A 12,459-nucleotide genomic window follows, 5' to 3' on the forward strand; every position below is an offset into this window, starting at 1 on the left:
GGCCGCTGGGCAGGGCAGACCCGGCTTCCTTCCCGTCTGGGACTCTGGGGTGAGACAACTGGAAGGCTCATCCCCCACTCCCACTTCCCTTGGGCCCTGGCCTGTGATGTCACTGTGAGCTGTCATTGTCTCTCAGGCTGAGGTTTCCACTGCTACCACCTCATGTGTGTCAGAGTAGAAGTGCCCAGTGTGGTTTCTTCTCTGAGTTCTCCAGGGAGGAGCACCTGGGGCACACAGACAGAACCGCGCTCACCTCTCAGACGTGAGGGTGGAAGTTCAAACCCACCCAGAGGGTCTTCAGAAAGATAGTCCTGGTGACAGAGTTCTGAGAAGTCACAGCCTTGAATTCTCCTTGGAGTAGTTCTCCTCTGCACACGTCACTCCACTATGAGTCAGCATCCTCTCTGTCTGTTTGTCTGCCTGTGAACGCATCCATCCTCCCAGCCCTCCATCTCTCTCCTCCTCCTCTTCATCATCATCACCTACACTTATCTTCATCATCATTTGCTTCTATCATCATAATCATGTGTATCTCTCTATGTATCTGTGATAGTTAATATAGATAGTTAGGTTTCCCCAGGGTAAAGGTAATACAGAAGGGGTAGTAGAAGAACGTACATGTGATCAATTGCAAAAGCGAGGTTTCTGATGGTCAATATTTGTTTTCTATATGTTCTTTTTGAATATCTTTCCTTTCTTCATGTACAAGGTACCACATACAATTAGGTTAAGTCTGTTTTCATTTATATGTATAATGGATGGAAATTCTATAGGGCCAAAGAATTGTGTACAGGTGCCAAGTTGGCAAGGGGTGGACTGTGATGGTTAGGTTTATTGTGCCAACCGTGCCAACTGGAACATGTGGGATTAATTCAGTCACAGTTTTATTGGAAGGCAAAGAGATCAATGGCTCTGCAAGGGCTGCCCTCCTCTGTTTGCTCTCCGGTGATGGACCAGCGTGCTGCTGCCTTAGCTAGTTCTCTGCCTCAACCTGTGTGCTGCACTACCTGTGGGCCAAGCCAACCTGTGGATCGAGTTGCTAGAGCTTGAGGCTCCTCGAAAGCTGCTTCTCCATGTTACTAATGTGTATGACACATGAGATTGACGCTGATGGATCCTGTTGCCTTGCACTGTTTACATTTGATATCCCATCCTGGTGTGTTTCACTAAGTTCCAGGGCTACTGACTATTGCTAACCCACCCTGCTGTTTGTTGCCTGTGGGAGGTCTTTACCTGTCTTGCTGAGGGAGGACTCGGTTGTATATGCACTTGACCTTGCACCTGGCAGCCCACTTGAGTTGAAGGACTTTCAGTATATTAACTATTCCACAGAATTGAGTTGAACTGATCCCTCTGTACTGCTGTGTGGTGTAATTAGATGTTACATTCCTACTTGCTATATAAACCTATTCTCTTATATCTACAAAATCATAAGTGTCCTAGTTTTTTCTTTCTAAGGAACCCTGCCTAACACAGTATCTATCTATCAGCATCTGTTTCTATCTACACTGTCGTCATAATCGTTATCTTCCTCTATTTATCTTCTTCATCGTTATTTCTATGTTTCTATATAACTCTCTATTTGTTTATCTCTCTGTTACCAAAGATCCTGCAGTGAAACACTCTTCACTGAACCACCAATCAAAGTGGTTCAAATCTTCCCAGGGGACCCTCAGAAGAAAGGCTTGCAGACCATGGTCTGATAATCTCACAGCCAGGAGAGCCCAATGGAACAGTTCTACCTGTGCACAGGGGTCACTGTGCATATGCGTTCACTGAACCCTAACCAGAAAGTGTTAATAGACATAGCCCTGACCACCATTGACACTGCTGGGAGGGTCCAGAACCCCTACCAGTAGGTCAGTCATCAAGTGAACACCTTTTACATGAGGGGTGAAGATGCCCCAGGGAGAACACTGTGAAACCCTCATCCTCAGCTCATACCAGGCACTTGGGGTTCTCCTCAGTCAGCCCTGACACAGTGGAGCTGTGGGAGGCTGTCCCCTGGGGTCCTAGCCCCTTACTTCCCAGCTGAAGGTGCATCAGGGAGACATGACAGGCAATGAGAGGACCACAGGGAGACGTGGATTCCCTGGGACCAAAGGAGTCCATGGGATGGTGGACATTCAGACGAAGCTTAGGCGTGTCCTTAGAGAATAGGGACACCTGGTCACCAAAGTCCAGAAGGAATGGTCATAGCACCTACTTCCCTGGTTGGGGTGCATTCCGCTGGGCTCCTTTTCATAGTGGATTCTCATCTCCTCCAAGACCCCACTCCTGCCCCACAGCCTTCTCCAAGCTCAGTTGTCTAGGAAACAGGACACCCTCCCTCCTTCAGAGCAGCAGACTGGAGTCGCCACCTGTGCTATCCCTGCCCTGCAGACCATGCCCACCTGTGACACTGAGTAGAAACCCCTGTGGGCTCTCTTGACTCTAGTTGTTATGAAGGTATAGGACCAGGTCTTTCACTGAGGAGCCAATGGGGAATTCTAAACATCTATCTCTAGGTTAGTAGTCAATTGCCAGCCATTTGTACCATGTTAGGTCCCCAGTGATACACAGAGCAATGAGAGGATCAAGCTGAGAGAACGCATTCTCTTTCTAAAAGAGTCACAAATATTCCACTGTTTTGCAATTAGCAGTAACACATTATTTAACCTTTTGTAATGAGAGTTGCTAAGAGAGTCAGCAGATGTGTAGGGATGTGAGGTGTGAAAAAAAATCTATATGCCTGGTGGAGCCGGCATCCCATGAGTAGCCAATATGGAATATCTCTCTGTTCTCACTCCCTCCTCCCTGGGGAGGTCCAGCATGGACTCGGGATGAGTAAGCAAGAGGAGACAGAGAACGTGATCAGGGAGAACGCTTCCTTCCTTCCATTCACGCTTGGTAGAGCAGCTCTGAGGAACAGATCAATGGTTCTATCAGAGTTGATCACAGGCTGCCCTGAAACCACTGCCCACCTGCTGTAGAGCTGATTCTGATGAAAGACAAACCCATGGACGTCAGAGAGAATCATGCTTTACAGGGTTTGCAATGGCTGCATTTTGGAAGTAGATCTTCCCAGGAGCCTCTGGGTGCACTTTAACCTCCAACCTTTCTTTGGGTAACAAATATTAACTTAGAACACCAACTGGGGACCAACTTCAACCCTATGAATGAATAATTCCACTCTTACATTATTACAAATGAGCCTTCCTCAAAATTGTACAGGGTATCTAGAGAAGTTGCCTTACCTAAAGCCCAACCCGGGAATGAACTCAGAAATCCATCCACAAATCAATAGCGGTTGCAAAACAGTATATTCAACGGCACTGAATTCTCCATGTTGAAGGTGTTGAATTGAAGAATGATCTGATATCTGTATTTTCCATGGCTAAGAAAACATACAGTCATAGCAACTAGGGGGAGAAAGAAAGTGTCCTAAAACTGATGGTGGTACAGCTTGTGCAATTCTTCTCGATGCGATTGAACTCATGAGTTGTATGATATGAGGAGGAAGCACTAATAAAAGTGTGATAGGAAAAAGAGAGGAAAAAATCCAGCCACCGTTGATTGTCATTGCTAGGAGCCATCGACAACTTAGATCTTTTCCATTGATCATGATGCTGTCTATTGGGCCAGCTGTGAGAATTTCCATATTCATTCCACTGAGTTTTAATCCATACTGAAGGCTGATGTCTTGGATCTGCATTAGTAAGTGCTTTGAGCTTTCTTCACTGTCACCAAGCGAGCTGGTCTCACGTGTATATTGAAGACTGTTACAGAGCCTTCCTCCAATCCTGGTGCAGTGTTTTTTTTCACAGACTCCAAAAGAATACATAAGCATCACGATAAACAGAGAAAATATCAAAGTGGTGCAGGAGATTATGTTGCTTGCATCCACAGCCAGCACTCATGGAATCAGCAGTCAAGAAACGACACCACAGATTGCACGGGCACTCTGCTGCTGAGACTCCATCAAAGTGCCGGAGAGCAAAGCCCGCACACTGAAGACTCAGCGTCCTGACACAGCCATGGCATTTTCAAGCGCTCACATGCATGTGAGTGCAGGGCAGGGAGTAAGGAGAGCCACCACATGGACGTCTCCAAGTCCTGCTGCTGGGAAAGGACGTTAACTGGACCCTGGACTGCCAGAGGGACACAGACACCTGCCTTGAATGAAGTGCATTCTAAATGCTCCTTACAAGCAAAGACCGCACGATTTTATCTCACCTGCTTTGGGCATGCTATCGAGCGGGCTCAGCCTCAGAATGAGTTCTGCTGTGTAAATCAGAGAGAGGGGAAACCCTCAGGAGCATGGACTGACCGGTGGCAGCAACCACAGGCTCCAACTTGGCAATGACTGTGGGATGGGCAGGGCTGTCCAGTGCTTCATGGGGGTATCTACGGATCTGAACGGACTCCAAAACCACTCACAACCACGACAACAGTCAAATAACATGAATAAAGGAACTGAATATAAAATGCTACCTTGTGTGCCCATTTCCAGTTACGAGGTGCTCTCCGAGGTACTGGGGTGCCATCTCCTGGCCGGGAAAAGTATCCTCATCATAGTTTACCCAGCTGTGCTGGCCCCAGGGATGCTGGGAAGCGACTGCATCATTCACGCAAAACCTTTACCTTCAACTCTGACCTGCGTGATGTCACCTGTGTTACGGAAGAGGACTGGACTCCTGGGGCGTGAGGGTGTTGTAAACTGTGAACTGGGATTTGGGTGCAGGTTAGCAGAGCACATCATTTGATTTCCTTGCAACCATGCACCCCAATCTCCTTCATCCCAAAGTTTGCAAGCCGGCAAGGTGACCTCACAGGCTCCCCTTCCGCCCTGTTCTTCGGATCCAGCCCTCCATCTTTCCTACCCTTCTGAGCTTTGTCCTGGGAGGGCGCTGCCCTTTGGGGCTCAGTGACTGGTGATTCTCAGGGGCCCATGTCCCTCGTGTTGCTCCTGTGAGGTGTTGAGCTGAAAACCGAGCCAAGGACATGAGCGCTTCCTGCCTGACCGTTGACAAGGACTATACTCCCAGGGGTTCAAACCAGCAAGGCTGCCATTTTCGACAAAACAGTTCCAAGTTTCTGTTGAGAGCAATCCCTATGGAAACAGACGCCAGGCCTCTGTTCTTGGCTCCACTGGTTATATTCTACTTTCCAGACTTCAGTCAGGGTCAAGCACTAACCCCAACGTCACCCAGGACACACATTTCAGTACATTCAGGAACTTCTACAATCAACAGCTTCAAACACTTGTTCTAACACTGGTCCTAACCTTCTCTGAAGATCCACGCATGCGTCGACTCGACTCAGTCCGGACTCTTAGTGGCTTGGCAGATATCATGTAACTGCTTTCTGATCTGTTGTAAACAGCCAATCAGTCGGAAGGGGATTTTCCTGGTGGGTGTGGCCTACATGCAATCTCTATGCGTTTCTGGCAAGGCTTGCTCTCTCTCCATCCTGCACTCATCTGGCATCTGGACCTCAGGCTTTGGGAGAAGTCTTTAGCCTTTCATCTGAGCTGCAGATTTGGAGTTCATGAGCCCCTGCAACCACATGAGTCAGGACCAGCCTCCAGCATGACCTCTGAGCCCTGGATTTGAACCTCACCAGGCTCCACAGGTATACGATCCGTTCCCTTGAAATACATTTCTGTCAACAATAGGAGACAGTGGTGAAAGCGCGGAATCAAAGGGAATGAATTTCCTATGAACTTCTTAAAGTCCCTAATGGCTATCCCAATGTGACTCTGGCCTTTCCCCCCAGTGACCCGAGTCTAACACACCCTCACTGACTCCTAGTCACCGTGTTAAATCCCCACCCTCGTGTTTCTAAGCTCCTGGTCTTTTCCACGAAAAGGAAGCCGATGTCCTGCCCACTTCCTTCCCTGGAGGACAGGACCAGAGGAGGCCTGGGTTGGGGGCACTGGGAGTGACAGGGGAGGTGGTTTGTGCACAGGAAGCAGGTGGCAATGCTGCACAGTGGCTAAGCTGCTGGCACACAGGCACACGGCCCGAGTACCCTGGCTCCGCGGGCTGGATCCTCAGGGTGGAATCTGAGCCCCAAGGCCGCTCTACTGAGAACCGTGCCGCAGGCATCCCGGTTGTATCTGTGGCTGCCTTGTTTTGGAAGTACATCACGAACTGCAGGCCCTGGCCCAGGGTCTGTCGGTACCAGTACAGGACGCTGTGTCCCAAAATTGGGTCACATGTGAGGGCTACAGCCTGGCCCCTCTTTGTGACCCTGTGCCTGGGGGTCTGAGGAATTGCAGCTCCTGTGAGATCTGTGGAGACAGACATTGGGGACAGAGTGTGCAAAATACAGGAATCCCTCAGACAGAGAGACTGATACACAACGTCTATACCCCACATGCTACATATACAGACAATACACTTGTAGCACAGGCACACACAACACACAAGACATATGTACAAGACATACCACAAGCACACACTGAAACTAAGTTGGGGGGGTGGGTCTGATCACTCACCTGAGCCCAGCAGACAGAGAACCACCCAGCCAAAGAACCTGGAGCCCATGGTGGGGTGAGTGGGACTGGGGGTGTGCCCAACCAAGGTCCATGGCCGCTCCAACAGAGGAAGTGGATGTTCCTTCCCCCATAAGGCAGCGAGTTCCTGTCTCAGGACCATGTGACCACATTAGAGCATCCTTGGACGACTGATATGAATAAGTATAAACTCTTTTTCAAATAATCTTTCTCTGTCTTCTCACCCAAGTGCCACTTTTCACCTCCTATTTAAACCCAATGCTGGGCAAAGTCACTAAGAGTCAGCTGAGCCCCTAAAACCCAATACCCAAAGATGACCCCACGGTCTAGGTGTCCATGTCTGCACAGCCCCTCCCCTCCCACCTCAGATGGAGTTGACAGTGCCAGTGGTGTAAATGTGAGCATGCTCAGCTGCTCTTAACCCAAAGCACTGAAGTCTAAGTGCACCCAGAGGTGCCTCCAAGGTAGGGTCTGGGATGCACTTCTGAGGGGTCCCCCTGGAAACCGCAGGGAGGACTCTGCTGTGACCCGCGGTGATGCTGTGAGCGGATGAGCTGGCAGCACCTTCAGTGTTGTTGTTGTTGTTTGTTTTTACTGTTTTCGTTGTTGCTGTTGTCATTGTCGTCCTCCGTGTTGTGGTGGTGGTTGCTAGGCGCTGTTGATCAGCCTGACACAGCGACCCTGTGGTCCCACAGGAGAAGCACTGTCTGCTCCTGCCCCACTCTCAGAGTGTTCACGAGTTTGAGCCCATTGCTGCGTCCATCATCGTGTCAGGGCTCCCTCTTCCTCAGGTCCCTCCACTTTACCAAGCAAGCGGCCCTTCTCCAGGGGCTGGAACCTCCTGACGACGTGTCCGAAGTAGGTGAAGTGAAGTCCCCGCCCTAGCTTCTCAGGAGCACTCTGGCTGCGTTTCTTTCAGGAGAGATTTGTTCTGTACATTCAATAGTCGTTGGCAACACCATAATCCACAGGCCTCCACTCACCTCCTGTCTTCCTATTTCATTGTCCAGACTTCGAATGCACGCGGATGGGACGATGGAAAGACCATGACATGGGTCAGGTGCATCTCAGTCCTCAAAGGGACATCTCTTCTTTTCCCGAAGTCCTTTAAGACAGGTTGTGCAGCCCATTTGCCCAGGGAAACAGAGTCTGCTGTCTTGTCCTCTCCTTCCATGGGTATTGCTGGTAGATGGTAAGTTGTCTGACTGGCCACAAGTGTTTCCTCCCAGAAACTTCCCCAGGGGCACTGGACCCCGTATGCACACTCATGCCCAGAGGCCTGCAGGTCTGCAGTGGGGCCGCTCCTCCTGAGACAGATGGCCCCTAGAAACAGACACAGGCTCAGCATGAAGGTCGTAGGCTCAATGTCACAGACCCGCGCCCTCCGGCTAGAAGCAGGCCTACATTCCTGCTGTTTCCTTTTTCTATTCCACGCGATCTCCTGTCTTGTTCAAGTCGGGGCCAAAGTGCTGGTTAAGTTCAAGATATGGACTGGTGAGCCCCTGTTATTAGTGTCCTTTCGGCCCTGGTAAGCAATATCAGGACAAGCAGGTCCCCAGGGCATGTTGCTTCCCACCCTGTGCAGCGGGGAGACCCCACTGGAAACCTCCCCATGTGCATGGCACAGAGCTGAACCGAAGGGAACAGCAATACAGAGCCAGGGGCCACCAGGACCCCTGTGACTCCTGGCGACTGCCAGTCAGTTGCTCCCCTGGGATTCCAGGGCTGGGACTCAGAAGTCAACTGCCAGGCCTCTCTTCTGGGTTCACCCAAATCTCCAGCCCTTCCGTTAGCAACTGCATGGTTCCCGCTCTGCACGTCCCACGGCAGCTTTCATGGAAGACCTCATGAGCCAGGGATCTGAGGACGCCTCTTCTGTCACCCTAAAGAACTGACTGCTATCTCTGCTCAGTCATTGGGAACTGGACATAATGACCGCACGAGGTGCATGACCTGTGACCTCCCTGCACCTACAGAACTGAGCTTGGGCAGGAGCTGACTGCACGGGCAGTTCTGCAGAGTGGGGTAGGGCACACACTTGAGACAGAGGACATGGCCAAGGGTTACATGTGTGCAATTAGCTGACATTTCTGCTAACAGTGTTCATGCATATCACAGGTATGGCTTACTCAGCATGACTCTGAGAATGACTTAACATGACTCCTGTGAGCATTGATGTTTGTTACATGTATGAATTTACTCACCATGACTCCTGTGAACATTGATGCCTGTGAACACTGATGCACGCTATATGTATGAACTTACTCATTATTACTCCTGTGAGCATTTATGTATGTTACATATATGAACATGCTCAGCATGACTCCTGTGAGCAATAATATATGTTACATGTATGATTTTACTCACCATGACTCCTGTGAACATTGATGCATATTACCGGTATTACACATGTGAGCACTGACACATGTTACATGTGTGACCTTACTTAGCATGACTCCTGTGAGCTCTAAGGCATGTTACATGTATGCACTTATTCAGCATGACTCCCATGCAGCTCTGCTTGGGGGCTGCCACCACCGTCACTTCCTGAGCCAGCGGGAGGTTTGTGCCCAGGGCGGCAGTGACTCTGCAGGGCTGTGTCCTTGCTGCTGGCGCACAGGAGCACGGCCAAGTCCCCCGGCTCCAGGGCGCTCAGGGTCAGCTCGGAGCTGTAGTTACTGAACTGCTGGACCGAGAACCCGGCGGGATGTCGCCTTTGTTTCTCCCCATCTTTTCATAGTAGTCAACGAGGAACCGGGGCCCGGTCCCTGGACCTGCTGGTACCAGTAAATGGACAAGTGCCCAGAGATGAGCGTACAGCACAGGGTTGCCTGGTGGCCTTGTATTTTGATCAGGTGTCTTGGGGTCTGAGTGACTCCGGAGTCTGCTGGGCCTGTGAGAGAGGAGACAGGTGCTAGGGTGGGCACGACGAGGACCGCATGGTGCCCAGAGCCCACAGGGCCAAGCCTCTGTCCTCAGGCCTCACCTGTCCCCAGGAGGTAGAAGGCTACCCAGCAGAGGAGCCTGGGGCCCAGGGTGCATCTGATAGGGGGGGCGTCTCCCTGTGGGTGGTCTGTTGACCCTTCCTGGAGCTGGCGACCCTTCTCTGGCTGGAAGGAAGGCTGTGATGTCACCACTCTGCAGTCTCTTTCCCTGTGGACACCCTGCCTCTTGCACCAACCCAGTCCCTGCCCAGCTGGCCCGGGACCCCAGGTGGCCTGCAGGGTACGTCCAGGATCCTTCCTGCCAGTGCCCAGACCCCTCTGTTCCTGTTTCTCTGCCTGTCCCCACCAGGGCCCCCACGACACCCACCGCCACTTCCTTCCCTCCTGGGACTCAGAGTCTCTTGAAGACAGAAGTTCCAACCTACTCAGGACAAACACCTGCAGACAAGCACCTCAGCCTCTCCTGGAAAGGGTTCCAGAGTGCTCCCATGAGTCCAGCAGCCCCTGCTGCCTGCAGTAGCCACAGCTCTGGGGGACTCTGGAGCTCCGTGTTCCCACAGTGCCCTCAAGTGGCCTCTGGATGCAGCCAAAACTGGACCCAACACCCAACCTATGGACTGCCAGACTGTAGTCCACCCACAGTGTCCCAGTGGTCTTTGGAGGCTATAAATCACGGCACCTAATAGCCTCAGCTTTCTGCCTCGGGTTGCCTGGTGGGTTTGAACCACTGACCTCTCCCTCCTACCATCGAGTTTGTGCAAACTCAGTGACCCTACAGGACAGGGTAGAACTCCCCTGTGATTTTCTGAGACCACAATTCTTTACAGGAATAGAAACCCTGTTTTTCTCCCTTGGAGCCACTGGTAGTTTAGAACTCTTGACCCTTTAGATCACAGCCCAATGTGGAACCACTACACCATCAGGGCCCCTAGTGGTCAACAGTCCAACAGTTACCCAACCAGCACCACGAGGGCTCCTTATCTGTCCCCATAAAACCCCCAACCCCTCCACGAAACCAAACCAACAGAAATAGAGGCCGTAGCGCCGTGTCTGACTCTAAGTAACCATGTGGACAGAGGAGAAGTGGCCCACAGGGTGCCTGAGGCCAGAGGTCTTTCAGAAGTGGACTGCCTCCCCTTCCTCCCCTGGAGCAGCTGGTGGGTTTGACATGGTGACCTTTGGTGGTCGATGTGTAACCACTGCATCTTCAGGGCTCCTTGTAAGAGTCATGAGGGTGTTTAACTTCCTTACTTTCCAGGGGAATCAGGAAGAGACCAGGCAAACACAGCAGCCCTGGCTGACTTGGGGTTCAGCTGTCCCAAGCCCCTTTGCTCCACTCCAAGGGGAAAAGGGAATTCTGATGGCATGGTGAAGAAGAAGGTGCGTTCAGGTCCCAGCTACACTGGGGGAGGGCGGGGCAGTGGCACAGGTAGCGGCACCACTGCATGCATTCTCGGGGAGTCCCTGCTGATGAATCGCTGAGGAAGATCTTGCTCTCTGAAGACCTTGGCATCAAGGAGGCCCACCCACAGGGCTCAGGGCCAGCTGCCAGCTCCTCGATCACCCCAAACACAGGCAAGCATGCTCACCTCACTGTGCCGCTGCCTGGAATGCTCCATCGCCTTCTATCCTCTCGTGGGCACTGGCCACGTGCATGTTTCCTGGGAGAACTCAGTGCTCAGTGCACACGCACAGCTGATTGCTCTTCCTCAAAGCGAGATTATAGAGCGGATTCCTTGCCTCAAACAATGGCCCCTAGAAGCAGGCTGTTTATATGGGTTGTTGATTGTTGTAAAGCAAAATGATTGGTTATAATTTATAAACATTAATAATCTTGGAAAAATCCATAACATAATCTGCTCCTCTCAGACATAGGTCAAACATCCTGGAACTTGTGCCTTTCGAATTATGGAGCTCCAACACCCTTCCCAAGATATTGGATCACTGCTTTAAGCTAGAGGTAAAATTATCTAAAACTTACCCCTTCCAATAATGACGAAGAACTATTGCCCTTCTCGCGACACCTGTTTACTCTTTTCCGATCTAGGTAACATGAACTAGAACTCACACCTTCCAAAAATCGATGTGGATCCAACGCCCTTCCCAAGATATCTGATAATTCCCATGGACGCGTGTATTCCTCCGGCCTGCTGTAACCTGACCACGTCACCACCTGGCCATAGAGCCAAGTCCTTCTTTGACTCCCTCAACATCATCCGCAAAGTCGCTTGCATCCAGGATTGGCGAGTGCAGCAGACTGGTGAGGGTCTGGTGAGAGCTGCTAAGGAGGGGTAAGACGCAGACCACAGCTGTTCTCCAAGTTCCCCCGCCCTTACCTAGTGACCCCCTTTCCCAGAATCTCCACATTCTGCTACCTGCATGGTGCAGAGCCACATCCCTGGGGCTCCCTTTACTTACATTTAAACATCCTTAAAAATGAAACACTCCTTATCAATATTCCCCAGCTACTAAGCCATGCACAGCTCATTCTCCTGCATGTAAAGTCAGGCTGATTGAGTATTCCCTCTGTCACGAGCGGCGCGATCAATAATTACTCAACGCTCTTAGACATTTTCGAATGCTCGGTTTATTCACTGCAAACACACATCAAACAATCTAAAATATTATTCAAACTATTAAGGGCAAACAACTATAAGCATAAGGGCAGAGTAACAACACTGAGCATAAAGGCAGAATAATAACACTTCTCACACATTTCATACTAGCACCATAGTCCCAATCAGCATTGCCTCATCGGTGTACTCACCTGGGTAGAGTTGGAGAGAGCAGGAGTTGATGTCTCCTTGGTTCCTAGCTCTCTGAAGGTCAGTGTCTCTACCTGGGTTTAAATGGACATTTTGGCCAGTTCTTTGACATTCTCACTGTCCCAGTCAAGTCTTATCGGGTTTCTCCAGGCTTTAGGTGGCTTGGCTAGCTTTTGGGCTTTGTCCGGGTCTCAGCCTGGTCTTATCAGGTTTCTCCAGGCTTTAGGGGACTCGGCTAGCTTTTGGGCGT

General features: G+C 50.8%; 1 pseudogene; it reads right to left on the reverse strand.

Annotated features, from left to right (window-relative positions):
* Positions 1 to 8,990: 8,990 nt before the first annotated feature.
* On the reverse strand, positions 8,991 to 11,100 carry LOC101650183 (annotated as a pseudogene).
* Positions 11,101 to 12,459: the final 1,359 nt, after the last annotated feature.

This window comes from Echinops telfairi, unplaced genomic scaffold (assembly GCF_000313985.2).
Source record: "Echinops telfairi isolate 266 unplaced genomic scaffold, ASM31398v2 ScPeMD7_23;HRSCAF=83, whole genome shotgun sequence".
NCBI classification, from domain to species: domain Eukaryota; kingdom Metazoa; phylum Chordata; class Mammalia; order Afrosoricida; family Tenrecidae; genus Echinops; species Echinops telfairi.